Source organism: Callospermophilus lateralis, chromosome 13 (genome assembly GCF_048772815.1).
Source record: "Callospermophilus lateralis isolate mCalLat2 chromosome 13, mCalLat2.hap1, whole genome shotgun sequence".
NCBI lineage: Eukaryota > Metazoa > Chordata > Mammalia > Rodentia > Sciuridae > Callospermophilus > Callospermophilus lateralis.
The window spans coordinates 12,670,578-12,684,300 of NC_135317.1; the positions used below are offsets into that span (position 1 = coordinate 12,670,578).

At 50.7% G+C, this 13,723-nt stretch overlaps 1 protein-coding gene across 1 annotated transcript in view; it reads right to left on the reverse strand.

The window, feature by feature from the left end:
- Positions 1-2,145, reverse strand: part of Sipa1l2 (signal induced proliferation associated 1 like 2) — a 139,891-nt gene extending 137,746 nt beyond the window's left edge. Inside the window, exon 1 of the mRNA XM_076872964.1 lies at positions 2,027-2,145. The gene's annotated coding sequence lies outside the window, so the exon portion shown is untranslated. The remainder of the gene's footprint in view (positions 1-2,026) is intronic.
- Positions 2,146-13,723: the final 11,578 nt, after the last annotated feature.

The following is a 13,723-nucleotide window of genomic DNA, read 5'->3' on the forward strand; positions in this document are numbered from 1 at the left end:
CTCCCCTTGCCTTAGATAAACAGACTCCAAGGTGGACAGCTGTTGACTGAGCTCAGGTATCAGGGAACCCCAGCCTCAAGGGAAAAAAATAAGAAAACTCCAAACCCCATGTTATACAGCTTTAACTACTATACTGTCACAGATGCCAAGTCATGACAATCTGATCATTTCACTATTAGCTAAAAGTTACAAACCATAAAATTTAAGCTCTTTGAGAAAGCCTAATACTTAAAAACATAGAAAGCATTTTATGAAAAAAGCCATCTGGGGGAAATCCAAGGCCCTGCTCCAAAGCCAGAAGCTATACCCCACATGTGTATTCCTCCCTTTATTTTCTGGACCAAATGCTTGCACTGCGTCTTGCCCAAACTCCCCTCACCCCATCTATAGGCAGCAGGTGGGTAGTGATAAAAGCTATTCCTCATTTCACTTCACTCCCTACTTCCCAGATGTTTGCTCAGTAGCTTTTATTTTTTCCTTCAGCTACTTATGAATACACTCTAATTTAGAACAAACAAATTCAATGTGTCATAGTTTACGCTGAGCAAGGCACACAATAAATGACAGCTATAAAGATAACTTCAAGATATTTCTCCAGCTTATAAATAAGTCTGCCTACCAAGGCAGGATTTAGACAGGCTGCTGCATTCTTGCTTTAGAATCAAGTATTTAACAGCATAACTGGGAGAAGGCTGCCGCCAAACGGGTCAACAACAGGCAATTGTACCTGTCACAAAAGGTTTGTGCTCAGAAATGAAGATGCAAACATCATCTGGGGAGAGGAAATGAAGCCGACCGACACAATCCCTGGTATGAATCATACAGACACACTCCAACTGCACCTCTTCCCAAATGCATCAGCTGGTCTCCAGGAACAATCCCTGCAGTGTAGGCTCACAGCTCAAGAAAGACTGCCCTTTCCCGCGAATTATCAGAGAGACATATCAAACAGCAAGATCATATAAGTGGAAATATTATCTAAATAGAATTACAAAGCCCACTCAAGAACTCTGAATTCCCCCATAAATAAATCAAAACACAAAGATATTTCTAAATATGTAATCACGGTAATCAAGTTCTCCTTTGAAATTCACCTTTGGGAATGCCAGAAATGAAAGGACAGTTTTTCACGCCTGCAAAATATTGGTTTGTATACCTCTTATAGGGAAAAGAATATTAAAATAAAGAAAAGTCAACGATCCTGGACATTTTCTTCTTTTCATTACTATTTGTAAGACTATAAAAATCACAATCTAGATTGCAGAGAGGCAACTCAAATGCGCAGTTTACCAAAGGCTTGTCATAAGAAAGCCATCTAGTGTTAAAGTTTAGAAATGAAAACTGCAGACAAAAGAGGCAAAGAAAAGAAAAATTTGTGAGACTATTTTGAACTTACTGAGCAAACCCATGAAAATCGCCAAGGTTTTTGTTTGTTCGTTTTCCTTTCTAAGCCAGCCCTGTCCACAACAAGGCGAACTCTCAAACTCAAAGCAAAGCCCCCGAGGTCTACAGCGCCGTTTTGTCCTGGGAGCACAGTTCTGCGCCAGGCGCGCCCGCCGTTTCCCACACTCGGGCTGGAGTCACCCCGGGCTGAATTATCTCGGCGAAGCAGGTTAATGATGACAAATACCTCCCGGGGGGCGACGCCAACTAGTTCCCGGCTCTCGCTCCGGAGGATGAGCCGCAATTGATTCTCGGGTTGCGGCGCGGCTGAGATTGATCTGAGGGCGCGCACGGGGACATCCCGCACGCTGCGGGGCGCGGGCCGGCCGGCGCAGGAGGGCGCGGGCCCGCGCTCACAAAGGGCCCGCGGGCCCCGGGACCCACCCCGCAAGGTGGCCGGCCCGCACGCCCAGCCTCGCCGCCGCATCCGCCCCGGCCCGCGCGCGGCGATGGGCACGACGCTTCGCCGGTCGCCCGGCGCCCTGGAGACCCGCGGACCCCGGCTCCCAGCGCAGCGCCTGTCCGCGCGCGCCCGCCGCCCAGTCGGCGGCTCCCCGGGACGGTCCCCGCGCCCGCCACGCACCTCAGAGCCGCCGTCCCCGGACCCGCTACGGCCCGCGTGCGCAGGACGCGCCGCCACCTCGCCGCCCGCCGCCGACCCGCGCGGCCCATCGGCCCGGACTCCGCGCCGCGCTCGGGCGGAGGCGGCGCACCGCGGCGGCAGGAGCTCTGGCTGCGCGGGCGGCGGCGCTGCGTCCTCCTGCCCGGCTCCGGCTCCGTCTCCGTCTCCTCGCCGGCTCCCGCCGCCGCCCGCCGCCCGGCGCCGCCCCCGCACCGCCCGCCGCCTCCCATTGGCCGCCGTCTGGGACTGCCGCCTCCTATTGGTCGCCGCTGGGACCTCGCCCCGCCTCCGCGGGTGCGCGCGCCGCCCTTCCGTCCGCGGCTCGCGCAGCGGTGCGCGGTTCCCAGGCGGGCGGCGGGAGGGGCCGCTCGAGGCCGCGGTCCGCTCCACCCTCGCAGGGACAGGGCGGGCCCGGACCCGGCCGCGCGCACCCTCCTGCCGGAGTTGCGACGAACGCCCGGCCGGCGTTCGAGTCGTGCGCCCCGGGGCCTGAACGTCGCCGGCCGGGACGAAAGCAGTCAGGAGCCCTGCGCGGCACCCGCCAGGGACGGCTGGGGGTCGCGGCGACCCGCGGTGCAGAAGCCTGCGCCGACCCCCTTCCCGAGGCGGCGGCGCCGCTGCCCGGGGCTGGGAGGAGCGAGGCGGAAGCACTGCGTCGCAGGCGCCAGCGGCGAGTCGCGGCGCGGGGACCTGTCGGCTGGGAAGGCGCGGCCCCGGGAGAGCAGGAGAGGCGCGGGTCTTTGCCTAGCCTCAGGGAGATAACTTTCCGTTTTCTACTTTCCCAGGAGTCGCGCATCACCTGCGAGGAAGCCTCGCCGGAACCATAAGTGTGCATCGCCGGATCCCGACCTGGGCGCTGGAAGATCGGCGGCCTCAGGGGAGTTTTTCGAGCGAGGCTGGAGATGACGCCGCCCGCACGGTGCCGTGGCAGTCATTGCCCCCAGGAAGCCAAGGCGGCAGGTGCGGGTCGCCGCTGACCTGCCCCCAACCACCGAGGGCTGTCCGAGCGGGCTTCGCCGCGACCGAGCCAGGGGCTGTGCCAGGCTGGGTCGGGCGTCCAATTCCTGCCCTCGAGGAAGCAGAATTCTTCCCGAGAGGTGTTCTCTCTGCTCGCCGCCCAGGCACGTCCAGGACACAGCTCTGGTAAAGTTAAACAGGGCCTCCCGTGCCGTATTTCTCTGTGAACACACTGTACAGTCCTTTATATCTTATTAGAAAATGGGCATGATGTATGGCAACGGGTGTAATAAAACACGTCGGGCAGCGATCCTGTGTCAACATAAAATTCCTGAGTTCTCCAAGTTTGGGGGGGGGGTTCCTGTCACCTCATAATCAGCATTTGAAAGACCGTCCTGTATTCATTCTACTAACATTTAAGGAGACGCTAAAAGACCTGCTGCTCGCGTCCTCGCTGGAAGGTCTTCTTCCCAGCAGCCTGTAGCTGGCTTTCCGGGAAGGGAACGCAGCCTTGACCCTAGGGCGGAGACCGCAGGAGCTCAGCACCTGTGCAGATACCTGCGCAGCACTTCGCTGCCTCGGGTCTTCCTGAAAGAGTGCCTTTTCTAGGAAAGCTGTAGGTTTTGCGTAAGTTTTAAAGGAAAATATCAGATACGAAGTATGAAATTGGGGTTTCCTAAAAGCTCGCGTGAGCTTATCTTCAGTCTTTCACCTTCCCTAAAACCGAAAGTGGCTCCCTTCGCTGCTTAAGTCCCACTTCCCGCCCCTCAAAGGCCTCCTTCCTCTTGGAAATTTCACCGTGGTCCTGGGCAGCCTAAAGAAACACTCTAGGGATGACTTGTCTAGAATTACGCCTCGGAACGTGGACTCCTTCTGAAGTAATTTCGGTCACGGTCTTACCTCTTTTCCTTTAGGAAAAATAAAAGGGGTAGAGTTCAAAGGCAAACCAGCAATCTACCCCGTCTTAAGGACTTGGGCTTGTGCGCTGACCTTGCATGCTGCTTGTACTTATTCACCTTTGAATTGAGGAAAACTAGTTTTATTTCCGTAATAAACCACGGCGAGATTTAAGCTACAATAAAGTGCACACTATAATAAACCTGAATGGCTAATATGGGTTTATATTCCCACCCTTATTTCCTCCTTCTAGGTTCTACTACAAATCATTTTTAAAGTGTTTATTTAATATGAAATGGATATTCATAATTTGCAACAACTAGGTACTGATTACTTAGACAGTTCAGGGCATTGTGTTAGATGCTTGGGACCCAAGGGCTACAGACACCCTGTAAGAATTTCAGAACAAGCAGAGCTTGAGCAGGTTCTCAGGACCGCCTGTGGGTGGCGCCCACGGAAAGCAGAGAGCCTGTCCTGCAGGTAAATCAAGGGTCCAGTGGACCAAGGCCTCCTGACCAAGGCTATCAGAGGGCCAGGCAAAAAGGAGGGAAGGAGGCATTCTGCTGGCCAGGGAAGCACGGGCAGTACACCTAGGAACCAACTGCACAGGCCTGTCTGGGAAACAGCAGTGCCTCTAGCCAAGCACACCTTACCACTTATGTAACCACAGTTGCCTGGCATTTCGTCTGCCAAGTCCAGTTTGCTTCTCAGAAGGCATGTCCTCCCTTGCAGTAGAGCATGTCAGGAGCATGTGAGCCTCTCATACAGCACAGATGTGTTTGGATATGGTCCAGTAAGTAAAATAAAGTGGCAGTCCTACTGAAATTTAAAAAAACGCTTTAGTTACAGCTCAGAAAGCCCTGGTGTTGTAATATACCAGTAGTCCGGATAGCAGGAAAGCATCTGTTTCAGAAGAAGGGAAATCAAAAGCGTAATGTAAGAGTTATTGAATAATGCATCAATACTGTCTCATGGTATAAGTCCACTCTAGGAGCCCAACAAGCCCCCTAATAAAAATTCACCTCTGCAAATACATTGGAGGCCCACTCTGTGCTCCTTTGTGCTCTGGGGGCCACAGAAGAGTCCTATACCAAGGCCATTCCCAGGGAAGAACAGGAGTTCTCAGCTGGGATTTTTGCATGGGAAACAATTCTAAGAGTAGTGCAAAGGCAATGCATTTAAAATGCTGCATGCATGGAATTTAATGTTGCATAGAACATGCCATAGAGATCTGGAAAGGTGACACGAGATGGAGTAAGCAGGCTCAGGGACAAATATCCTCCCTCAGGGAAATGTTTCTGCACTCTTCATTGTATACTTCACAAGCAAGAAGTCCTGTATACTGGTTTTTGCTGTAATGTGCCCAATCCCAAGTATCTCCAAGGCCCTTGCAGGACGGGTGCATTACTTTCTGATGATTCAAACTCTTGGCCATTGCAATTCACGTTTTCCTACTCCTAGTGTCTCATCTTCACCAATCCAAGCTTACTGCTGAACAGCTTGTATATATCTTATTGCCCTCAAATGTGTCTTCTGCCCTCTTGCCTCACCAATGAAAGAAAAGGGGAGAGGCAGGCAAGGAGGAAGGGGGGAAAGGTGAGAGAGAGAGGAGAGAAGATGGATGAGAAGGAAGGAGAGAGAGGGAGAGGAGTGGAGGAAAAATAGAAACTGAATGGGACCAGAAGCATCCTCCAGCATATCCTTACTTGGGTAGCCCAAAGAGCAGGGTTCTTTAGAAGCCCACAGACATGGGGATCGAACCACCCTGGCTCTAAACTTTCTGGGAAGGGAAAGCAGTTTGAAAGCTTATTAGATATGTAACCATAAACAAGTTACATCTCAATTTTTCATTTATCTCATCTTAAAAAAAAAAAGATAATAAAACCTCTGAGGCCAAGATGCTGTTATTCTGCAGCTCCACAGCTGGCATGCTGTGATCTCCAGTGTGGACCATGACTACCGCCTGTCCCTATGCAGACCTGTCAGCAGGAGGGCTTGACAGGAAGCTGGCCAGTGTGTCAGGGATGGAGGCACTGAGATGAAGCACTGCTGCTGCTTTCCTGTGTCCTGCCAAAGCCGATTTAAAGTTGATGACTTAACCCTCCACGCGGCATGTTGCCAGTTGGGACACACTTCTCTAGAGCCAGTGTTCTCTGGGTTCCCCTGTTCATGAACACTAAGTCATAGTATGTTCATTGAATGGATCTAGAGCAGCTGCTCCCTGTCCACTAGGTGGCGTCTGTCAACAGGAAGTTTCCAAAGCACCACAGGTATGCTTCCAGGTGACCATTCTAAGGAAATAAATAACAGAAAAGGTGTGTGTTCATCTAATACATATTCACTTTCTACATGTTATTTATTTTTAATGGTGTCTATGAACCTAGAGCTGTGTTTAATTTGGCAAATCATTTTTCTAATTTTAACAGTCTTCTGTAACATTTTAAAAGTTGCTAAGTAAACTCTAAGCAACCTCAATGTGCAAGACATTTCACAGTACCGGTTGATGCATGTCATTGACTGACTTATTTGAAAGCACGCCTTCATGTCCCCATCTCTGCATAATAGGAGATGGCTCTTATTCAACATTACTGAATAAAATTCAGTGTGGCAGCAGGGCACCAGCCAGTGCCTCTGATTTTATTATAGCATGACCCAACAGAGAGCTCATACCTAGATGCAGCAAGTCCTGCTAACGGCACAGGCACATTGGTCCCATTGCCCTGTGGGTGGTAGCAGAGGCCACCATAGAGCCCATAAGCAGACCAAGGTGGTAAGGCAGAGGCTCTGGGAGGCAGTGGTGTCCTACAGGGACAACTGGACTGATGTTGCACAGTGTGCCCAGGGCACACTGCAGAGATATCAGCAGATTCAATCCTGTGTGTAAAACTCATCCCCTGAGGACATCAGGAAAAGCAAGGTGATGTTTTTGTGGAGAATTGGAATTCTGTATTATCAGATAGGGGACAAGCCTGGGAAGACAAATGGTGGCTCTGGACATGGCCCTTCTGCAGTTGAAGCTGGTCTCAGGGGTCTCCAGTGGCACAGACATGTACTGCCTGTGTCCCCAGGTTGTACAGAGACCTTCTTGAGCTCTTGGTTATTGTCTAATTGACCAAGGCTGACAACAATGGAGCTGATCCCCTGGGCACCTCTGCCACTATGCAGAAAGCATGAGGACAGCCAGCTGGTGGGATTGTTGAGACTGTGGCTCAGATGGAGGCCTCATTCCTCAGCTTTGGCCTCCTGAGAGTGGAAAACCTATAAAATGCAAACGGAGCTTTTACCTCGACCATGCAGAGCCAGAACCCCAGCTTCGTGGTGATCTCACTGTGCTGGCCTAGTCATCTCTCCTTCCCTTCCTGTCTCCTTCATCAGCCCAGAGGAAATGGGGAAGCTGGGTGTGGGTGAGCGTTGCAGGTACTTATGGGTGAGTAATCATGACAGAGTGGCCTCTTCAGCTACTCTCACAGTGCAAAGCAATTGCAGGAGGGTCACCCATCACATTCACTAGCCAGCCACAGCTTCTCTCCACACAGTAGCCGGAGTCATCGATAATGAAGTATGATCGCTCCCTCCCAGAAGGAGAAATACAACACAAAGCCATGTCATCTCAGATGGGATTTCTTATGTTAGTGTGTTGTTCAAGACTGTTTTTGACAGCCCAGAAATTGCTCACCAAGGACAGGCTCTGCTGGCTGTGTCCCCAGGGCAGGAGTGGTACCTGAAGTTCTGTAGCATCAGGTCCTTCCACAGAACCAGACACAGCAGTCAGCCAAGGACCCAAACCATGGAGCAGGTCACCAGCCCCGATTGGCTCATTGACTATGCTCACTATACTCCCTGAGTCAAACTGCCCAAGAAAAAATATGGACCCGTATATCCATGTCACCATCTCCATACAGACCAGTGGGGTCCTGCACATGGCAGTGCCTGGGAGTGCCAAGCACACACCACACTGCACTCCACTGGCTGCTGTTCTGATTCTTTTGTGTCAGTGGTTTACCATCAGGAAACCACTAGAGAGGATGCATCCAGACAAGACAACGTTCAATTATCATCTTCAGGGTTCCCACTTGGAAAATTGGCTAGCATTCATGTGGAGCAGTAAAATCAAATTTGCTGGCACTTGACTCCCACTTCATGGATACAAAGAGAGGAACTTGGGGGGAGGGGTTTGCCTGAAAGGGCTGGGGGAAGGGGGAGGGCCTGAAGGGAAGCAGATACCAAAGAGGAATGTGCATCTGTAGGTGCTGTCCACCACAGGCGCTGAGCTGGTTCCTCCCAAGCACTCTGCTGTTGGTGATCTCAGCTTGTTAAGTGCTCTCCGGAGATCAGAGCACCTCTCCAAGATTATCACTTACTGCACATGTGTGTATTGAATTCCTCCTACATGCCGGGCACCCTCAGAGGAAAGCAATGCCGTAAGTCTGCCCATCTCATAGGTAAAGCGGGTTCATATCTACTTTGAGGCTGAAAAGTCCCCAACGAGTATAGAACAGGTGACAAGAATATAAAACAACCGAAGGATAAGTGCCCACTCACTCTTTCTAGTCATCTGTCCATATATACATACACCCACTCATCCATCTGCTCATCCATCCATTTATCAAATATTCTTTGTGTGCTGTTGTCTGCCAAGACATGTGCTAGGCAGGCGCCATGATTGCAAAGGTGAATTTTGTTTCACATATATTTTTTATTGGTGCATTAGAGTTGTACATATTGATAAGATTTGTTGTTACATATTTGTACATGCACACATAGTAACTATATGATTTGGCCAGTATCACTCCCCAGCCCTTCCCACTCCTTCCTCCTCTCCTTCCCCTTGGTCTCTTTCCTCTATTGATCTCCCTTTGATTTCTACGAGATCCACTCCAATTTTCCTTCTTCCTCTCTAGCTTTCTCATATGAGAGAAAACATTAAACCCTTAACCTTCTGAGTTGGACTTATTTCTCTTAACATAATGGTTTCTATTTCCATTCATTTTCTTGCAAATGCCAACATTTCATTTTTCTCTGTGGCTGAGTAAAACTCCATTGTGTCTAGATACCACATTTTCTTTATCATTTATCCATAAATTGATAAATGAGTTGGTTCCAGTTTGGCTATTGTGAATTGTACTGCTGTAAACACAGGTATGCGTGTGTCACTGGAGTAAGAGGGCTTTACTTCTTCAGGATGAATACCCAGGAGTGGCACAGCTGGGTCACATGGTGGTCCCATGCCTGGCCCATCCGTGCTGATTTCCATAGTGGTTGTACTAATTTGCAGTCCCAACAACGGTGTAAAAGTTTTCCACAAAGATGAATTTGAGCTGTATCTCTAGTGGAAGAGACAAACAAATGAATGAATAATTCTAGAAAGAAAAACCAGACCAAATACTGCTGGTCACTGGGACTTGGACCCACTGCAGCCACCAGGAGGGGGATGGTGGTGAGGTCAGCCTAGAGCTGCCCCGTCCCCTCTGAGCTGCTTTCCATTTTCCGCTTTTCTGGACCTCTCCACACACTGCAGCAGTGTTTCCTTGAATCTTGACTTTAACTTTGGTCTTTGCTCAAAGTTAAAGTGCGTCTAGTTTACTTTGAACCAAATCTGGTGAAATGTTTTCCAGTTTAGAGATAATGTGATTAAAATGTGAAAAAGGATTCTTTTGCTCTTAAGATGGAATCTCCAGAACCTAAGCAGCTACTTACTAACCTGAAATTGTTGCTTTGCTAATGTGGCTTTTTTTTTTTTTTAAATCAGTTAATCCACGTTTACCTTCTGACTGCAAAGGTAAGCAAGAAACATCAAGTGTAACCGAAGGATAGGAAATGTGAAAGCACGAGTTTCTGAGCCCTGAGTCAGCCCCTCTTCCCAGCAAGGGCACAATTGCCATCTTTCCTTAAATTCAGATGCCATGAGACCATCAGTGATTTCAACCAGGGTGATGCATGTGTGTAGACTCAGACCTTAGCCTAACCTTCTGTTCTTGAAATCTGCAGTCAGCTTTTGTCTGAAAGTTATTGAACCTTAGAGGGAAATTCCTTCTAACTGGAGAGAATATAGATTTTATTTCTATTTCTGTATGCAGGTTCTGCTATCGAATCGTTCTACAGAGGCTTAACAGGCTTTTCCAGCTAGCTCAGCCCTTTGGCTCTTTCCAAAGGAAAGAGAACCCAAGCAAGGTGCTGTATTCCTATTGTAGCTGCTGTGAGGAAAGTTAATCCTCTTGATGTGGGTAATAGATATGCTAATTAAAAGGATAACAAAGGGCACAAGGACAGGGCTGGATAGACTTCCTCTTGGGACTAGTCTGAACTGCACAGACAGTGGGATGGTGTGATCCCTCTTTGCTGTGACTCATCATGGCAGTGTCGTCACTCCTGTCATCCCTGCTCCCCTGACAGAACACTGACAGTTCAGGTAAGACAGGCCCTGCCACCACGGTTGACAATTGAGACCCTCCTACAGGGAGCCTAACACGCCCTTCAGTCTGACTTAGGAGTGATTATTTTCTGGGTAAAGTCATGCTTCTCCCTTTGAATGGGAGCCAGGGTGTTCGAGAGCTAGCCTTGGTCTGCCGTGAACCAGCGGGGGGAGGCAGGACTGCTCTCCATCCCTGAGCGTCTCCATCTGTTAACCTACCAACCATGAAAAGGAGATGAGAACCCTCTAAGACCCCGGGGCTCCTGGATGGGAAATGATGCAAACCTCCAAGGTCAGCAGAGGCCATTGCTCTGTTACAGAAAAGGAAATCTTTGACCCTTCCCATGAGGCCACTTTCTAAGTGGGTTTGTTGTACATTTGTTCTGGGAATAGCATATTTTTGGCAGAATATTTCTTCTAAACTTCTAAACCCAAAAGAGCTGTCTGCCTCTTTGCTGTTACAGCTAGAACATGTTACGATCTTTATTTCATTTAAAGGTTGGTTGTGTGGAGTAGAATCTGTCACTGAGCCATGGAGTCACAGAGCACAGATTACGAAAGCTGGGCTTCCTGGTCTCCAGGCTTCATCTAAGACCGACTGGAACCTTTGCTGTTCTTGTCCTTGTTTTAAAAGACTTTAAATTTTTATTTTCCTTCAAGACTTTCACTGTGGTGGCAACGTGTCTTGTCACTACTTCTTTTTGGTGTTTGTCAGCTCTGTCTCTGACTGGCTGGTGCCTGAGCAGGACCCTTCTCTCTGAAGTCACTGCTCTTAGCAATCTCAGATCTTCTCACCTCGCCTGTGAGAACCATGGCCATCACGCAAGGGTTTTTCCTGGAGACTTCTGTTTTTCTCTAGAGGCAGAACTGACTTTCTTAGTTACCAACCTTTCCCTGAAGGGAAGTGACTCCTAGGACTAAGCCCTGGTTAATGACCAGCTGGAAATGTATTGGCCAGCTTCTCTGAGCAAAGGCCAGGCAGCTCAGCCATCTGAGGAAGATGACTGGCCTGTGAGTTTGCCCACTACCATGAAGCGGAGCCCTGGTGGTCTTTGATCTTTATGTGCTTCCTTGTAAGACTGACCCAATGAAAATAGAAATTGAAAGTCTTAGGGACAAGAGGAATTAAAAAGTTATAGGCCTTTGGCACATGGCAATAGAACACTTACTGTAGCTGTTTGGTCTAAGTAAAAGGCTGTCTTCACTGAATTAAAGGTATGGTTTTGGACCTTCAGAGGTTTCAGTCTATAAAATGTCTGAATTAGAGACAGACCCAGGTTTGTGGAAATGAGGTCTAAAAAGTTCGGGCACTGCCTTTAAGAAGCGGGTTTTTAATGGTAAATACACTTGGGATAGGCAGTGTCCCTTGTAGTGGCACCATGCCTTACCCGTGTCTGGTGCTGGACACGGTAGGGCACTCATGACATTTGGGTCCCAACTCTGGCCTTTACCTTCCAGCCTATGACTCTCACAGGGTGAGTGACGGCCTCAAGGACACAGAGAGCCTGGTGGACTTGGCAGCCGTGAGCTGTCGCTGTCAGTCAGGCATCGTGCAGACATGGGCACCACTGAAGTGGGAAGGACCAGGGGGTGGGTAAGTGGATGATGGAGTGTGGAGACCCCACAGAGTCAACAAGGCCACACAGAACTTACCACAGCAGGCAGCCCCCAAGGCTGAGTGACCACAGCGACCCAGCCCAGCAGACCCTACCTGCTACTTAAGAGGGAGGAGATGCTGGAGGGACAGCTGCCCAGGCGCATCCCATGGCTGGGCTTTTCCCAGCACTGTGCACCTCCTCAGCGTCTGTGGTGTGGGTTCCAGGTATGGCTCACCAGGGGTCTGCTCCATGGCCAGGAAGCTGGCCAGGGCTGTGGTCACCTGAAGGCCCCAGTGGAGGTGGACCTATTCACTCAGGCCATTGTCGGAAGGCCTCGGCTCCTCTCAGGCAGCTGGCCAGAGGCCTCGTGCTTCAGGCCACTCCATGGCACCTGGCTGCATGGAAGCAAGTAGTGGGAATAGGAGGGAGGGTGTGAGCAAGACAAAAGCCGTGATCCTTCCCCAGTCCTGGAATGGCCACCCATCATGCTTGCCACACTCTCCTCATCAGCCTATATCTGGTTCCCACCACAGGGAAAGGGGCCCCAGGGGTGTGGACAGCAGGGAAGTAGGGCCCTCAGAGCCACACTGGAGCTGCCTGTCACACAGCGAGACTCGGACTCCACCAAGGACAGTAGAGAAAGCAGAGAGAGTAGAGAGGGAGCCTGATTCCTCGTTCTCTCGCACCCATGGCCTTCCCCAGGCCCCCAGAGGCAGGGTGCTGGGGATGCAGAGCAGGGACGGGACCCAGAGCAGCCTGGCTGCAACCCAGGCATCCTGTCCCTTTAGATGTTCTGACATAACCGGACAAACACACCGAGACTCTATCCAAAGAGAAGTATTTCCTGGCAATTGAGACCCTAGGATTGACGGGTAAATATTCTGATCTCCTGTGAGGTGGCACTGTGCCATGTGCCAACCTTCCTTTCCACCAAAGAGCCTCAACACCCAACACCCAACACACACACACACCCTTGACCATGCTACACAGAAGAGCTTTCTTGCTTGCTCAGGGACAGGAGAAACATACTGGCTCCCTGCAGCCGTGCCCAGGAGGAGGACTTTACCGGACCAATGGTCAGAACAAGGGTTGGGATCCCCCTTCATACCACATGGGAGGCAGGAGTTCTCAGTGTCCACCGTGACTCCCCTATCTGAAAACCGTGGCAGGGTTTCTGCTATAAGCCGGGCTCTGGTGTTGGTTTGTTCCCCTTTTTGCAAACGACCACACCCATCTCCGCAGCTTGGCAGCAGAGGCCCCAGGAGCTGTGAAGCCTCCAGGCGGTCTGCATCTTCCAGGAGAGCTAATGCCCCTCCTCCACACGCTGTGGACTCCTACATCTGCTCCCCTGGAACCTGGGTGAGTGTTGTGCCCCTCTCCTTTGACAGCCATGGGGACAGCCAGCTACGAAAGTGCTAAGGCTGGATCAGAATGATGCCACAAATATGCCCCTGTTCCCTTTCTGCTCTTGCTCTTGGAAGGCAACCTGCATGTTTCGAGGCAGCCCAGGCAGCTGAGAGTGAACCACACAGGCAGGAACAGAGGCCTCTGCCCCAAGCCCTGATTTTGCTAGTGGTCACCCTGAAAGTGTTTGCAAGTGCCCTGCCCTGCTTTTTAGCTGGTACCACTTGGAGCAGAGGAACCCACCCCCACTGAGCCTTGTAGCGATCGTGGATTTGTGAGCAAAACAAGTGGTTGTTGTGCTTTGGGCCACCGTGTGGTTTATCACAGCAGGAGGAAACTAGAACCTACCCCTGGGAACCCCCAGAGAGGCAGAGCACCTGAGTTAGGACT